The 17937-nt window shown below is 45.6% G+C and overlaps 1 long non-coding RNA gene across 2 annotated transcripts; it reads left to right on the top strand.

The window, feature by feature from the left end:
* Positions 1-3220: 3220 nt before the first annotated feature.
* Positions 3221-10752, top strand: LOC116595696. 2 transcript variants are annotated; one of them, XR_004287825.1, is made up of 3 exons: positions 3221-4190; positions 5701-6373; positions 10649-10752. It is a non-coding gene; the product is annotated as an uncharacterized LOC116595696 (long non-coding RNA). The 2 variants fall into 2 exon arrangements; XR_004287824.1 differs by lacking the exon at positions 10649-10752 and adding an exon at positions 6640-7490 and having other exon boundaries at positions 5701-6428.
* Positions 10753-17937: the final 7185 nt, after the last annotated feature.

Genomic DNA, 17937 nt, shown 5'->3' with positions numbered 1-17937 from the left:
TTGCATTTTGAAGCAATTTGCCAATATTTGAAGTATATACATGTTTGTAGATGTGTTAAAGATTGTATTGCACTAAGAATGTAGTCAGTGTTAGTTGTTAGTAAACTTTTCTGATGTTAGAAGTTACTTCATTACTATTGCTTTTTAAAAGAAGAGATGATTGGATAAATATAATCAAGAGTTTCATGTCTCCACTCCAACTTGCCAGTTGTTTTTTGAAAGAATCATTAGACTAAAACAAAGGATCTACTTTTTGTGATGTCATATACCTTAACAAGTCTTTTAAAAATTTTTGTGAGAATGTGTTGTTTCTAGCGAATTTCTAGTGTATACAGTGATCAACAGCTTTGCATAAGTAAATTGATAGTTGCAAAAGAAGGATAGTTGCAAAAGATGGGTGAGTAACAAGACAGCATGTATGCTAAAGTTTCTGTAGTATCTGGCAATCTGTTAATTATAGAACAAAGATTCCTTTTACAGGATCCTTTTATAAACAGCAAGCGAAAATCTCTATCCCGAGTGCTTACAGCACTTGCTGTGTTCTGCAGGAGACAGAGTTATGAGCCAGGGTAGTTTGAATGAATAGCTGTGCTGTTTTGCCTTCCCGGAGACTGAGGCCAGTTCCTCATCTCTGTCTCTGTGTTGCAGCAAAGCCTGGGGCTGCACACAGCATGGGTCATTTTTTCCATGGGTCACATTTTGGCATAAAATCCAGCTTTACTTTTATTAAGCAGTTATCTTTAAATTCTCCTCAGTTGGCTGGAAGTATTTACTGAGTACTTACTAAAGGCCAAGAAATAATTTCCCTAAAAAAAAAGAGGCCTGTTTTTCATTGGAGTGGCATTTAAGAAAAAAATTGTTTTAACTTTTTTGGATGAGGAGAAGAAGTGAGAGTTAAGTTTCTCTCATTAATCTGAAGGTACATAGGTGTCCTGCATTTTACAAAATGATATAAGAAAAATGATGTTGGAACTTTATTAGTTTAAACATCCTGGAGCTATAAACTAATCTTGTCATTATATACAGACAGGTTGCCAGGTTACAGGTCATTTAACCAGCGGATCCCTTCCCCAGAAGTATGTGTATAATAAGATAAATTCATTATTCTCTTTTTTTGGTTAGCATGTGTACAAGAGATTATTTGCAAGATTGAAAGACCACATTTTTGAACTTCATACTAACATGATTTATTCAAATTCCAAGGTTCACTTGTGTGTTTTCTCATGTATTTCTCCTAATGCTGTCATGTAGCCATATTTTCCTTTTCATATTTCAAGAGATTTTTGAAAATGAAGTATGAATGTACAGTTGAAAATATGGAATAAAAAATGGAGCTTGTAAACAATTAGAAAAATGCTTTTTGGATAGAGTTACAGTTCTTTCCTTCTACTCACTTATAAGTCTACCTCTGTTTGTGTAAGATTAAAAAGATTGTTTATACCTATTAGGATGAAAGCTCTTGGCATGTTTTTCATATGCTTTATTTTGTGCCGTATACTGAGTGATTTAGAAGCATCCAACAATTTAAAAACCAGAGCCTAATAAGGTGTATTGTGGAACTCATAGCTCTTGTATACCCTGGGGGAGTTCATTTTTGCCTCTATCACTCAGCTTTATGTGTTCCAAAATGGAGGTAAATACGGTGAGGTCTTAGAATTGCTAGAATAGTCATGGAGAATTCTAGATTCATTATACCTAAAGGGCAAATGACCCTGTGGTTCTTAGCTAATGCATTTTTTTTTTTTTTTTAAGATTTTATTTATTTGACAGAGAGATCACAAGTAGGTAGAGAGGCAGGCTGGCAGTGAGAGAGGGGAAAGCAGGCTCCCCACTGAGCAGAGAGCCTGATGCGGGGCTTGTTCCCAGGACCTTGAGATCATGCAAAGGCAGACGCTTAACCTACTGAGCCACCCAGGCACCCCAGCTAATACATTCTTAATTTGTGAGACTCATTAATTTTAGGTTGTCCTACAACATCCCGGCTGTGAAGCTCCCCGCTTACCAGGGCCACTGCAGTTTGTTCCTGCCAACAGCCCCTTTCAGGTGACACTCCTGTCTGCATGTTGTCCTCACTGATGCTAGTGTGGCGTCCTCCAGACATGGATGTTCTGTGGCAAGTTCAATGTGAGATGGACTCATTAGAAAGCCTGGTCTTCAAACAGTGCCTATAATGGGTTGGATCGTACCTGAGAGAGTGAAGGCTGGTAGTTCTCAGGCAAGGGAAATAGTAAATACAAGTTTCTGGTAGACGTGAATGCAGATAGCCAGTAGAGTTGTTTTGAAATATTAAATATATTTGCTTTGACTTTTATCTCTTGCTTTCCTAATTTTGTATTTATCCTTTGAATAAAATGTAAACCGAATATTGAATTACTTTTACTGCTGCTGTGTAGAAACCTAAGAACTGTGGGAAATCCTTGTAAGATTTTTATCTCGTGTTTTTGGTTATTAACTTGGACCTATGTGTAGTTACTAAAGTTCAAAGTATTTCTTTGTTTGAAAGAAACGAATTAACTTTAAAACTTCCTAATCTGGGCGCCTGGGTGGCTCAGTGGGTTAAGTGGATCATGCCTCCGGCTCAGGTCATGATCTCAGAGTCCTGGGATTGAGCCCCGCATTGGGCTCTCTGCTCAGTGGGGAGCCTGCTTCCCCCTCTCTCTCTCTGCTTGTCTCTCCACCTACTTGTGATCTCTCTTTCTGCCAAATAAATAAATAAAAGCTTAAAAAAAAACCCAAACAACTTCCTAATATGTAGGGGTTTTGTGTTTTTTGTTGTTTTTATTTTTGTTTTTTGACATTTGAAGTGAAATGGCCTCTGAAAGCAGAATTGACTTTACTGACACAATGTTAGTAACTTCAGTTCTTTGAGTTATTTTCTCAGCAGAGACATATTTGTGTAAATTTGTTCGTAAATGCCTGGTTTCAGGAGTGTAGGAGCTCCCCAGAACAGACAAAAGCCAGCTGACTTGTAGACACGTTGTTCTCCTCAACTTGGCCTTCCTGACGGGTGACATTCTTACGTTAATGGTCCTCAGTTCCTTTGGGTTCAATATACTGAAACTAAGGAAGGGCAGCTCTGAGAGTGTTGACATCCTATCAGAAGATAATGCTGATTTTTTTAGGTTATTTTTTATTTTATTTATTTTTAAAGATTTTATTTTTAAGTAATCTCTACACCCCAGATGGAGCTTGAACTCATGACCCTGAGATCAGGAGTTGCATGCTCCACCAACTGAGCCAGCCAGGTGCCCCTAAAGTTATTTTTAAAATTCAATAATTTATTTTTTAAATACTGTCATGGCTTGGCTTATGCCCAACTAGGATGCCTCAAAACTTGGATCATTATTTAAATGGACAATCCTTTGCAAAATATAACAGTTCTTGTTTTTCCCTTCTTACTTTGTACTGCCCAGTATCCTGGCTACTCTGGGTCCGTAGATATGAGAAGGACATGTGGACTAATGGGTTCTGCTTTAATGATACACATATTTCTCATTGCCTAAACAGTGCCTTTGCCAGGGGAGTTCCTTAATAAAATGCTTGCTGACCTTAAGTTACACTCTAAATAGCATTTTTATTTCTAATTTTTTCTTTCAGTGCCTTTACTTGCTGAGCTAGAGTTTGATCAAGAAATCATAAATCACTACCAACTGGCATTTCTAGTAAGAAAGGATTTAACATGGGGGAACTGGGCTTACACAGCCATTAGAAGGCCTGGGGACAGCCAGGGAGGGAGGGCCATCTGCCAGAGCAGGAATTGCAAGGAGCCACTACTGTCGGGGGTCTGGGTTGCTGTAGCACCGGGTGGGCTACTGCCAGAAGATGTGTGGAAGCTGCTGGCAAATCCCACATTAGCTGCCTGAGGCCCATTAACCTGTTTGCAGTTTACCACTGGTGAATACTTATTTCTAACTTCTCTTCTCCAAATTCTGTACAAGTGCCTCTCACTGGTGAAATCTAATTGGATCTCTGTGGCTAAGTATCCAGCGGAAGGGAGATATTGTACAGTGCAGCTCACCCTTTGGATTACCCAGCATCTCTACTCACCCTTGTCATCCGTATTTAAATTTCCAAAGAAGAGCAAGAAGAATACCATGGTTCTCTTTGGCATGCTGCAACTATCCCTCTTGGAATAAAGAAACACTCTCTTCCCAAGAAAAGATACATTTCACAAGTTTCCCCCCCAAAAAGTAATGTTCGCTTTTCTCCCTTAGTCATAGTCCCTCTTCATATAAAACTCATAAAGTCTGGGGTGCCTGGGTGGCTCAGTCGTTAAGCGTCTGCCTTCGGCTCAGGTCATGATCCCAGGGTCCTGGAATCCAGCCCACCATTGGGCTCCCTGCTCAGTGGGGAGTCTGCTTCTCCCTCTGCCCCTCCTCCCTGCTCATGCTCTCTGTCACAAATAAAATCTTTTATTTTTTGCAAGTTCATATAGTCTTAAGTAGAATAATTGGAAGGGGGGAGAGGACAAAGTTGATTATATAAATGAATATATATCAAGAAAAGATAACATACTAAGCCCTCATTTAGTACTAGTCAAGAGTACATAGTTTATATAAATCTCTACAAGTACACACAATTATATACATTTTCTCTTCCGTTACCCATTTCGTGTTCCCTTTGCCCTCAGCAAGCACCCAGGTTGTGGTGACTCTTGGCCAGAACTTTTTGCTTCTCTCTCAGCTCGGTTGGGACCCTCCCTCTCCTCTCCATTCTTGTACCTAAATTGGGGACCCACATATGTAGAAAGGTGGCCGTAGGAATTTCTGTCAATATTGTAGACAAGGTAGCAAAAGAAAATTTCCGAGATAGAAAAGTTAATGCTGGATAGAAAAGGCAAAAGAAAAGGGAAAAAAAAATTCTCCAAAGCAAAAAGTAAGCGAGCATTACTTGGAGAAATACTGAAGCTGAGGGCAGCCCTTGAGGGGGCATCTGTTGGTCTCCTGGAGGCTAGAGCTTTTCAATGCTAATGGGCTGCACTTGGGGGCAGGAGACAAAGCCACAGTCTGAAGTAAGGGGGCTGGGGGGACGGGGACATTCTTGGCCAAAGAGTAACCCAGGAAGTATGTCAGAGAGGGTAATAACGAGGGAAAAGGCGGGCCTCAGCTTCGGTTGTGGTGGATGGGGAAGGAGTCTCCCACGGGAATTCCTTACCACAGCTAGACCCCAGGCAGGGTTTGTGCCAGATGTTGGCCCTACTATTTGTCCTAAAAAACCTCAGAGAGGTTATTCACAATGACCCTGAGTTGACAGAGCCCTCAGGCACCTGGCAGAACCAAACCTGAATGTTTTGGAGCAACGAACTTTCGGTATAAGCCTCAAAGCCTCGCCCTCATTATGTCAAGAAATAAACTCAAAATGCAAAGGCACAAACATCTATCCTCAGTGAGAGGGAAAAAAAATGGCAAATGACAGAATCTTGTTCATAAACACTATTGTCTTTATTTTTTTTTTAAAGATTTTATTTATTTATTTGAAAGAAATCACAAGTAGATGGAGAGGCAGGCAGAGAGAGAGAGAGGAAGGGAAGCAGGCTCCCCGCCGAGCAGAGAGCCCGATGCGGGACTCGATCCCAGGACCCTGAGATCATGACCTGAGCCGAAGGCAGCGGCTTAACCCACTGAGCCACCCAGGCGCCCCAGACTATTGTCTTTAATTAATTAATTAAATTAACTTTAATTAACTTTCTTTATGTCTCAGTGGGAGAGAGATTTGAGGCAGAAGAAGCCATTCGGCATTTTGACCACAGAGGCAGATGTGGGAATGGTACAGCCACCAGAAGCTGAAGAGATAAGAAATGTATTTTTCCCTTAAGTCTCCAAGGGGAGTGTGTTCCTAACAACACCTTGATTTCAACTCTGTGATACCAATTTTGGTCATCTGGCCTCCAGAACTGAGAGATAATAAATCTCTGCTGTTTTAAATCACCATATTCTTGGTAAATGATTACAGCAGCTACAAGGAAATGGATTCAGAGAACTTGCACATCTTTTGTTGTATTTATCCTTAGGTACTTGATAACTTTTGTTCTTACTATTTTTTTTTTAATTACAAAATTTTTTTTAAATAAAATTACATTTTCTAGCCTTTTTTTTTGATGGTATAGAAAATACCAAATTCTGTATGTAGAATTTGGTTTGCTGTAACTTTGCTAAATTCACTTATTTCTAGTGGATATTTTCTATATGCAATATTATGTTACCTGTGAATAACTGGGTTTGTTTCTTCCCTACTGATCCTTACACATTAAAAAAATTTTTTACCTTTCTCTGCTGCCCAGGACATCCAGTATAATTTGAATAGAAATGGTAATGGGAACTTCCTTGTTTGTCCTTCTAATGCCAAAGGAAAAATTTCAACATTTTACCATCAGGTATTATATTTGCTGTAGATTTTTGTAGACACCCTTTATCAGGTTAAGGAAGTTTGTTTTTGTTTTTTTTTTTTAAAGATTTTATTTATTTATTTGACAGAGAGAAATCACAAGTAGATGGAGAGGCAGGCAGAGAGAGAGAGAGAGGGAAGCAGGCTCCCCGCCGAGCAGAGAGCCCGATGCGGGACTCGATCCCAGGACCCTGAGATCATGACCTGAGCCGAAGGCAGCAGCTTAACCCACTGAGCCACCCAGGCACCCGGAAGTTTTTTTTTGTTGTTTGTTTTGTTTTGTTTTTCCTATTCTTAGTTTACTAAGAGTTTGTTTGTCTTTAGTTGCTATATGGCTGCTTAGGTTTTATCAAAAGCTTCTACTGACATCACATTATTTTCCTCCTTTAATCTGTTAATGAAAAGGGTTATGTTGCCTTCCTAGAAGAAATTCAGTCTAGCATTTTTAGGCTTTAAATTGCTCCCCAAATTGCTTTATGTTGTGATGTGTCATATTTGGGTTACTCAAGTGCAAGATACATTCTAATTTCCATTATGAGTTCTTTGACTCAGAGGTTACTTAGATGTGTTTTCTTAATTTTCAAACATACCATTCTAGTTACCATTTTGTTACTGGTATCTAATGTGGTCAGAGAACATGCTCTGAATTACTTTAATCTCTTGAGTACTTGCTTTTAGTCTGGTATATGGTCAGTTTTTTCCAGGTGTTCTGTGTGTGCTTGAATTTAGCGTATGTCCTATGCTATGGCTGGAATGGTCTTTGAATAGGCCCATTAGGGTCGTTTGTCGGTTGTGTTGGTCAGATCTTCTCTACCCTGGTTGATGGTTTGGTTTTGGTGGTGTACTCAGTTCCTGAGACAGGCGTGTTAACATCTACGTTGGTGGAAGTCTCTCACCTCTTCTCATGCAGCCGCTTTATAGACTTCTTCTCGCATACTTGCTTTACGTATTCCGATGTTATAATGAGATGAATACACATTGAAAGCTGTTGTTGATGAATTGAAAATGTTTCTTATGAAAGAACCCTCTTTATTCTCTAGTTATAAACTTTTGCTTTAAAATTCAGCTTGTTGGGTCGCCCGGGTGGCTCCGTTGGTTGAGTGACCGACTCTTGGTTTCAGCTGAGGTGGTGATCTCAGGGTCATGAGCTCGAGCCCTGCCCGCATCAGGCTCTGCACGTCTCAGGGAGTCTGCTTGGGGACTCTCTCTTCCTCTCCCTCTCCCTCTGCTCCTTTCCTCCCCTCTGCTCTCTCTCTAAAATAAATAAATAAATCTTTTAAAAAATGAAATAAAGTCCAGCTTGTCACCTAGTAATTTAGTCACACCAACTTTCTTCTGGTTAATATTTGCATGATACATATTTTTCATCTTTTGATTTTCAACCTTTATGTAACCTTATGTTTTAGATTTAAACTTTTTTTTTTTTTTTAAAGATTATTTATTTATTTATCTGACAGAGAGAGATCACAAGCAGGCAGAGAGGCAGGCAGAGAGAGAGGAGGAGGAAGCAGGCTCCCCGCCGAGCAGAGAGCCCGATGCGGGACTCGATCCCAGGACCCTGAGATCATGACCCGAGCCGAAGGCAGCGGCTTAACCCACTGAGCCACCCAGGCACCCCTAGATTTAAACTTTTATGAACAGCATATTATTGGAGTTTTAAAAATCCACTTTGAAATGTTTGTCTTTTCAATAGTGCATTTAGTTAATTTACATTTAGAAACATACCTTAGTTCCATGTCTATCATTTTATTTTGTGCTTTGTTTTTGACCTGCCAGTCCTGTTTGGTTTCTCTCTCCCCCTCTCTGTTTCTCTCTCTTTTCTGTCTCTTCTTGGATTAAATTTTTTTTTCATCGTCCCATTTTTTCATTTGTTTGTTTGGATGTTACAGTCCGTTTTTTTTCTTCTAGGGGTTACAGTAGAAATTACAATATTCATTTATTAGGCATCAAATTCTAAAGTTAATCTATGTTGTTGTCCTTGCAGACTGTGGAAGGACTTGAAGAAATTTTAACTTCATCTAATATATGTTAACATGTAATTTTTAACATAGATTTTAATTATTATTGTTTTTTAAAGATTTTATTTATTTATTTGACAGAGAGAAATTACAAGTACACTGAGAGGCAGGCAGAGAGAGAGAGAGAAGGAAGCAGGCTCCCCGCTGAGCAGAGAGCCCGATGCGGGACTCGATCCCAGGACCCTGAGATCATGACCTGAGCCGAAGGCAGCGGCTTAACCCACTGAGCCACCCAGGCGCCCCAGATTTTAATTATATTTTTATTTAACCTCATAAGACCTTATTATTCTATACAATGTTCAATGTTCATTTAGATTTATGCTCATTATAATGTTTACAGCTGTTTTTGTCTCTCTCTTTTTTTTTAAAGATTTTATTTATTTATTGACAGAGAGAGACACAGCAAGAGAGGCAACATAAGCAGAGGGAGTGGGAGAGGGAGAAGCAGGCTTCCCTCTGAGCAGGGAACCCAATGTGGGGCTCGATTCTAGGACCCTGAGATCATGACCTGAGCCGAAGACAGACGCTTAACAACTGAGCCACTCAGGCGCCCCAGCTGTTTTTCTCTTTATATTTATGGGCCAACCCACTTAAGTCTACTGTTTGGACCATGGTATGGGAAGGAGCACAGTGTGCCCTGCAGATAGGACTCTGAGTGAAATAAGAAGAGGAAAAGTATCTTGCCCACTGTGGTATTATGGTTTATAACACGACACATATATTTGATTGTTCTTCCAGTTTCTGGCATAGAGCTCCTAAAATTCTTGGAATTTCCTAAGTGATAAGTGTCCTAAAAGTGTCGTTTCTTATGTTCTTGAGGTAACTTTTGGAAAGCCCCCTGGTCACCTAAGGATAGGTAGGGGCTGGTTGCCAGCGGAAACGACCATGTGCTTAGACGGTTGGAACTTTCAGTTCCATGCCTTGATTTCTGGGAGGGGAGAGGGGCCGCAGGCTGAGCCAGTCACAATGACTAATGAATTATCCGTGCCTTTGTGATGAAGCCTCCATAAAAACACAAAAGGATGGGGTTCGGGAGACCATCCGGGTTGGCACACGCAGGGAGGTGCAGGGAGGGTGGCGTGCCTGGAGAGGGCAGGGAAGCTGCGGGTCTCTTCCTACATACTTGCCCCATGGACAGATCGCTTTAGCTGCCTGTTGATTCATATCCTTTAATATCATTTGTCATAAACTGGCTCTCTAGTGAGTACATGGGTTTCCTGGGTTCTTTGAGCTGGTCCAGCAAATTAATTCAACCCAAGGAGGGGGTTGCAGGAACCTCTGATTCCAGTCTGGTCAGAAGTGCAGGTGACAGCCTGGGCTTGCAGCTGTTACGTGAAGTGGGGTCAGTCTTGTGGGACTGAGCGCCTTTCCATGTGGAATCTGATGCTGGGTAGACAGCACTGGAAATGAGTTAAGTGCAGTGCACTTGGGTGGCTCAGTTGGTTGAGGGTCTGCCTTTGGCTCAGGTCATGATCCTGGAGTCCTGGGATGGAGCCCTTGTTAGGCTCCTTGCTCAGCAGGAGAGTCTGCTTCTCCCTCTGACCCTCCCCTATCTCATGCTCTCTCTCTGTCTCTCAAATTAATAAGTAAAATCTTTTTTTTTTTTTTTTAAATGAGTTAATTGTTTGGTGGTGTGGGGAATCCCCCCATCCTTCCAAACACATTGGAATTGGTATCAAATCATTAATATAGTTCAAGTATTTAGTACATTTTGAAGAAAGCAATGATGCAAAAGGCTGGATTTATGTAGAAAGTTATTCAGCTTCTCTTCCCGCTCCTCAGTTGGTGCTAGAACTAAGCAGAGGCATCATTTTCTTGGTGTGATTCCTGGATTGAAACACACCAGGGGAGGCCAATTTGCTGTTCTCTAAAAGTCATTTTTGGCTCCCACCTACCCTGGATTGAGTTGGAAATGTGTAAATTGAAGCCCAAGTTGAGAATGAACTGGAGCCTTGAAGCTCTTAAACACTTATTACTTGAGAGAATGTGTATGAAAGGACTTTTAATCCTGTAGTATGTGTAACACATGTAATATATGTAGCATATGGAAGGTAGAAATGACCAGAAATGTGAATGGGAAGTAGGAAGTGGAGAGAGAAAGCACTGCATATTCTATATTAAGAACTTTAAAAAGTAAGTAAAAACTGTAACAAGCCAAGTTAAAAATAAGAAAGAAACCCAAAATTTGACCAACTTTAGTTAATAACTTTAACTCGATTTATTGCAAAATCACTGTATCTCTGCAGGTCTGGTTTCCCTGGTATCTCGAGGAGAACATTTTGGGTCAAAGCCATACTTGATGCTCAGCCATAAGTCTCACGCTTAAAAATTAATAAAGTTCTTGATTCCAGTTAATTTTATTTCTTTCTCTTAATGCGCCTGTCCTTTTGTAAATTGGAATGTAGAATGCAATGTGGCAAATGTTAAGTAGTGGGAAAAACTGTTGGAAAATGATCTGATGTCAATTTACTTCTCTTGTTGGAACAGAGCAATCCTTTCCCCAGTGCTTGAGCCTGGATCCTCTGGCCGCAGACAAGAGGGTGGCTGTCGCTGCTGCATTCACTAATGCTCGGTCTTGGATGGATGAGGGATCCCCACTTGGGTATAAGGGGGTCAGACTTGTTTGGACTTGCCTGAAGTGGTGGGTAAACTTGAACCTGAACCTGGGGTGAGGGCCTGTATAGTCTCCTGTGGATTAGACAGGATGACTTGGAGCTTAGCTGCTGGAGAAGAGCCAGGGGCCCCCACCCGGACCAGCCCTTGGATAAGAGCTTGGGTTCTTTGGGATAGCAGCAGCATCTTCTGCTAAAAGGTCAATGAGACCATGGGTATGTAGTCTGGTTTTGGGCGCATTCAATGAGCAGAACACAAGGGAAAAATAAGGGCTTCTCCAGAGCTTCACCGTACACCACCAAATGGCCTGGCTGCTGGGCAGGGTGTAGAGGTGACAAGGGGCACTGTGTCTCGCGGTGGGTCTGTTCAATGCACACAACACCCCTTACTCAGCAACACTTCCGCAGAGGCCAGAGTCCCCCCGGAGCAGGTGGGCGACAAACCCAGGGCCGGTGTGGGTTCCTGCTGGCCATATGTTGAGGTTCTTTCATTGGCCCGGCAGGCCTGTGGGGCCCAAAGAAACTTGGGTTGCATAAAAAAGGAAAAGAATACTGTAGTTGGCAAACAAAATGTGTCTTTGTGTGTGAGACTGTGTGTGTGAGAAATGAGCTTTCGTTTAGAAGCTTTGGCAGTGGCTCCGACTGGTTCCCCAGCACTTTCAAAATGATATTTTCTGAGCCTGGAAACCAAGCAGGCAGATCATGGAATTTTGGCTGGGGATGTTTTTTAAAAAATGTAGGCTAGCAGGGAGAAAGGAGGCGGGAATTTGGCCGGGAGGCCTCTCTGGGCTGCAGAGCAAGCCGAGCCGGGTTACCATGGTGGTGCTTCCACTGTTTATATAAACAAAGGTTTTTCCTGACAAACATACTTCATATTTAATAATCCTCAACCCACAGGGGCCTCTGCTCTGTGTGTGTAGCTAGTTCATGCCATTTGGACTGGGGATTTCATTATTGTGTGTGGGTTTTTTCTGAGGCCCCCAATACACTTCAAAATTAAGTGTTAAGTACTGAGATTTGAAGTCCAAGGGTGAGATGGGTTTAGTGATTGGAAGAGACAGTGACCTGCCATATGAAAGGTTAAAACAGACCTTCCGTGATCTGAAGTCTTTTGGACCAGCCTCCATGGAGCATTCAGAACAGACCTGTACTCCCACCATCTAGTTTCTTCATCTCTCTTAAGAGCACTGGTGCCCCTGCCCAGTCAGTCACACGTCACCTTGCCATTGCCTGAGATGTTGCCCTCTTATTAGCACTTATCCAATCATTTTGAAGTCTTCTTTTTTTAAATTTATTTATTAAATAGATTTTATTTAGATTTTATTTATTTATTTGACAGAGATCACAAGTAGGCAGAGAAGCAGGCATAGAGAGAGGAAGGGAAGCAGGCTCCCTGCTGAGCAGAGAGCCCAATGCGGGGCTCGATCCCAGAACTCCAAGATCATGACCTGAGCCAAAGGCAGAGGCTTTAACCCACTGAGCCACTGAGGCGCCCCTTATTTTGAAGTCTTAACAAGCTCTTGTAAGAGGACTCATTTGGTTATACGTGAAGAAAAGTCCTACTCTCTTGCCCTGAAGCACAAAAGCAGATTTATTGGATCATGTCACTGGAAAGGCAGGGTGGATCTGGTGGGCCTCAGGAACTGCAGGATCCAGCTTACACAACCATTCCTCCAGAGGGTCCCAGATTCTGGCACATCAGACCCTTGTTTGCCCCTCACAGTCTCCAGGAAGACTCAGTCCTTCTAGAAGCTTAAGGTATGAGATAAGGAACTTTAAGTGTGCTTTCAGGCATCCTTTTTCCAGGAACATGGAGTGATCAGGAATCTCTGCAAGCTTGAGTAACACTGTTTGCATTTTTCTCCCTCCTGGATATCTGGACCTCTCTAGACCTATTCAGACGCTCAGCAGCCTGTGGGGGTCTCTTCAGCTGTTGCCTTTCAAGCTCTCCAAAACCTGCATGGAGCTCCGAGGAGCCATGTCCAACCACGTGCCCCAGATTTCTCGATGGATGTCCCTTCCCACATTTCCCTAATGAGCAAACTGGCTCTACTCCAAGCGTGCCAGAGTGCATGATGCATGTCTGCATGGCACCAGGATTCCAGTGATCTGGATGAACCCTGACTATGTCTCCTGGGTATCCCCAGGGGCAGTCAATCTGGGGTCTATCCATTAGCTTTATTTCTTCAACTTCAGAGTCCCTTAGTGTCCTCCACCACTCGGAATGACACAGGCATTTCTGCAAGTTCTCAGGAGTTTTGCTCATGTTTTGGGGGAACAAATCCATTCATGTCTTCTGCCAGGTCTGGGCTGGATGTCTGCTATGCCTGTTGTGCCCCCTCCTCGGGGCCAACATGCCTGGTCTCCTCAAAGTTCCAGACCCTTGATGTACTGCAGGGCTCAGTGCCTGGAGTGGGTGAGACTGAACACTATGATTTCCACTTTCTTCTCCACGTACCCCCATTCCCCTCTCTCCATGTGAGCACAAGGGTCCTGCTAGTCCAGACTTCTCCACTCTCTCCTTGCCATTCTAACAGGTGACCTGCCAGGCACCAAGAGACCTCCAGAATCAGAGTCATTCTCTGCTTTTCCCCTTTATAACCAATTAACACTTTGTCTGTCAAAAATAGTATCCGAGAGTACTGTTGATTTAAAGTGTTAAAAGAAAGGCACCTTGCCAATATAGCAAGGATTTTAGTGTTGATATTTTAATCTGGGAACCATGGGGTGGAGGGGGCGGTGTAATAATACTGAGGGGCTGTTTGCTTGAGAGCCCAAGGAAAAGTCACTTAGGGTGAGAGGGAAAAAGGGCAGTTTTGAGCTGAGGGGGTACAGAGCAGCAGAGCTTTATCCATCTTAGAGGGCAGAACTGAGTATTGGGAAGAGAGGGAATGCAAGCTCAGAGAAAGGGTCGCCTTATGTCACAGAATGGCCCAGACTCCCTCGGATTTGTTGAACTAGTTGGTTGGAATTTGTCCGGGTCCACAGTATCCACAATTCTGCAGAAGGAGTTGAACCAGAAGAGTGCTACTTTGTGCTGTTATGGTGACCCTCTCGTACCACCCCCCCCCACCCCCCAAACGGGGCTTGGGGGGAGGCACAGGCTTTCTCTGGACAGGACCGAACGAAGCTCCCTGGGGCGAAAACGGAGTGTGCCCAGGACGAAGACGGTTGCCGTGACGGCCAACGGCCACCAGGGGGCAGTGCCTCCCCGGCCTAGCTCAGTCAGAGCGGGCATCGCCCCGCCGCAGTCGGGAGGAAAGAGACAAATGCGGCCAGCAGGCAAGGCCCTTTCTCCCCTTTTCTGTCCTTTCTCTCCCTGCGGGGCGCAGCACGTCGGCCGTACCGGGTCGCGGGGCGTCCGGAGCCCGGGCTGGAGTGGAACCGCAGGGCCGCCCGGGGGAGCCATGCGCGCTGCGGCCCCGGGCGCCCTCGGAGCCCCAGTCCCTGCTCACTGCGCGCACCCACCGCGCCCTCCCCTCCGCTCCTCCCGGAAAACGTGGGAGCAGCCGCCGGGCGTCAGGCACTTCTCAGACCCCGCGGGCGCCGGCCAGCTGAGCTTGGGGTTTAGGAGGGGAGGGGCAGAGGTCGCCCCGCGGCTCCTCCACGTGGCCGCCGCCGCCGCTGTCGCCACCTGTGCCCGGAGCCACAGACGCACCCGGCTGAGCGGAAGGTGCTGAGGCGGCCCAGGCCTGCCTCCGGGAGGGCGGCTGACGGGGCCTCCAGTCCGGCCACATCCTTTTGTCTCCCGCACCCCCGGGTGTGGCCGGGACTACCGGCGACGTAACCGAGCCGCAGGGGCGCACAGTGACCACAAGGGGGCGTGCGGAGACGTCAAAGGGCCGGCGGTCGCAGGGACCCGCACTTCTCCGCGGCCCCCAATCGCGGCAGGGACAGGGCAAGCTCGGGGTTGCTTTGAACCAGCTCCCTACCCACTCCTAGCTCAGAAACTCCCCCAGAGTGCTCCGAACACAGACATAATCCGCCTGCAGGAGGCGGTCAACCTGCGTCAGGGTCAGGGCAGGCGTGAAGGAGCTGGTGTGTGCAGGGCGCTGGCCCCTAGGTTGCAAGCTGTGTTTCCGTCTGTCCTTTAGATTTCTGTGGTTTCTTTCCGCCTCCTTGACTGCATCTCGGAAAAGGCTGTTGCCTGGGTGAGCGGGGCCTGGAGAGAGAGGAGCATCTGAGAGAGAAGTGGGCTCGGGCTGGTGGGTGACCACTCAGTTGCGTGTGTTAAGTTAGGCGCTGGATTTACACGCAAAACGCCCTCCTACAGGGCTGCAAAGCCCCATGCCCTCTCCCATCCCTACTTGTTGCTGGCTAAAGCCCATCTCGTGTCCACCTTTATTAAATCTTTAGGAAGCTGGTTTTGAGAAACTTCGGGAAGCTGCCACAAGGACCTCCCCCGAGCCAGAAGGTTGCGCTTTTGCCATTTGGTCGTGAATTGCAGTTTCTGGGGCTTTCTAGTTCAGGTGTTGAAAGCAAGAAAGTAAAATCTAACTGTAAATATCTTTCTCCTTAAAATTGTTCTTTCATGCCTGTTTCTCCTTGGCTGCTGCCCCATTTGGCACAAGGAACACAGTCAGCCAAGCTGGGCTGATTTTTCAGCCCACAGCCCAGTGGGGACGAGAAAAGAATGTTGGTGTCCCCAAGGCAAGCGCACCTTCTGTCTCAGGGTCCCGGGCCATGGTGTGACCAGAGCACTGTTGTCTTATTGACTGAGAACAGGAGGCAACACTGAAAAAGAACAAAGGCCTTTATTTGGGGTCTCAGGATTGCAGTCCCCGGGAGCACAGATTCTGGGATAACCACAATCTCATGTGAGGAAAGCAGAGATTTTTTTTTTTTTTTTATGAGAAAGGAGAACGGGGTAATTGCATGATTTAGATAAAGAAGAGAAACAAAAAAACTCCTTTTAATTTGGTGCCGACCAGTTGAGCCGCTTCTGATGGTGATCGTATTGATTATTTTATTGGTGCTATCAAATGAAACTATGCCTGGTATGTATTAATTAATTTTACTGTCCTCATATGATTGAAATGCCAGTTGCTCTGTTGAAATTTTATGAGCAACTGCTTGTAAAACTCTTGCCACTTCTGGCCCAGTTCAAGACTTCATTAGTTGGAGAAGAAAACGGAGCTTCAAAATGTGAATCTTCTATGCCCAGAAGCCTTCTCTGGCTGTGTAGCTCAAACGAGGGTCGGGTCGAAGGGTTTCTGCCCTGATTTGGAAGTTGGATCTGCTTATTCAAATGCTTGCTTCTGGCTCCTTGAGCAATGCCCTGGGGGGAGGGAAGGGCAGATGTGGAGCCTCTGAGGTGGCCAGCTCGTGGGGCCATCTTCATGGTGGGCTTGGAGGAGCTGGCTTGGTGGAGGTCTGGGGGAGAGTCGATCTGATCTGGGAGAAGCTGGGCTAGATGGAGCAGGCAGGGAGTGCCCACCGCCCCCTCCCGTTGGTGTAAATGGTCCAACCATGCCTTGGCCTTGACCCCCAAAATGCCTGATTGGCTTGCCATTGTTTGACCCATATTGTGTGACCTGAAGCAGTTTCCTACAAGAGTCAAACCATGTTTCAGTCAACTTTACAGCCCACTGCCCACGAGGGCCCTGGCCTCCACCGCCACAGAGAGCCTCAACTCTCCCAGGCCTCACTGAGCGTGCTGTCATAGAAGAGCCATCTCAGTGGTCCTGGCTCGGCCTCCACATCACCCCAGTACAAGGCTGCCCCGGCCCGGAAAACGGGACACGGCTCTCTTTCCCGCTATCCCCACAGAGGGGTGGCGAAGCTTTTCTCTTCATGCCCCGCAATTCAGCTGAGTTTAGGCTGATATTTTGAAGAGGGCTGTCCTGGAGGCCTGGACAAGTAGAGGGCCATGAGATGCAGAATGTCCCGTGTTTCCCTCCACCAGATGTGGGGGCTTTCTAGGGCCACCGGCCTGTCTTCAGGAGCGTGGGCCTCCCTGCAGCGGCGTAGTGGCCATCCTCTTTCCTCCCAAGCCTGGGCCCTGTCAGTCCTCACTGCACCCAGGCTTTCAAGCAGGAGTTGGAGTGGGGACTTGAATTCACCTCTGGGACAGAACTTACTTTGTCCCCTGGCTCTGAGCGAAGAGGAAATGCCTTCCCGCTGCAGCTTGGGTTTCAGATCCTCTCATTTCCTGTTCGAGGATCTACCTTTCCCAGGACCTCTGACAGAGAGGCTGCTCATCTCCTTCGGGAGAGGGACGGCAGCCCCACTGGCCGCTCGGGCGGCCTTATAGGGCGGGCCTCGCAGGGCAGCAGCGTGCCAGCAGCCACAGGGCCTGTCTCCAGGTGTGGAGAACGTCACGAATGCTGCTCTCAGCATCCAGGGAAACTCCCATTTGTCCAGAACACCCACATTCATGTTCCTGGTGGCTGCCCACTTCCCCTCGGGATCACGGATGGGCCTTGGCTGCACACAGGTGGTTTTCTCAGAAAAAGGCAGATCTGCCTCAGGGGTGGATTTCAGTATGGACTGCTGCTTTTCTGGAGCCTAACGCCTCCAGGTTCAGGTCCCTGCTGGAGCACCACGTGGAGTTCTGCACTCCTGTCTCTCCCCCTTGTTCCCACACCAGGTATTTTTAAAGCCCTCCTTTCCCTTCAGCCTCCTCTGATACCACTAGGCCTCTGTTCTTGGCAGCTGCCCCAATTTCAGGAGAAAATAGAACCAGTAATCCATCCCCCTCAGCTTCCAACAACATAACTACACTACATAACAACACCTTAACTACAAGTGACCTCACAGGTAGGCACAGCTCCTGGCCTCTCTCACCTTTCTCCTGTCACACTGGAGGAGGCTTGGCGTCCTACCAAACCTGGCTCTGCTATGTTCAGACCGAAGGCTGTGGGAGGTAGCTTTTAAAAAGTCTCTGGTTCTGTCTTGTCCTCTCTTGCTCCTTCACTTACTTG

The sequence above is a fragment of the Mustela erminea genome, chromosome 7 (assembly GCF_009829155.1).
Source record: "Mustela erminea isolate mMusErm1 chromosome 7, mMusErm1.Pri, whole genome shotgun sequence".
NCBI classification, from domain to species: Eukaryota; Metazoa; Chordata; class Mammalia; order Carnivora; family Mustelidae; genus Mustela; species Mustela erminea.
The sequence above is the reverse complement of the archived record's forward strand: the minus strand, read 5'-3'. Positions and strand labels throughout refer to the sequence as shown.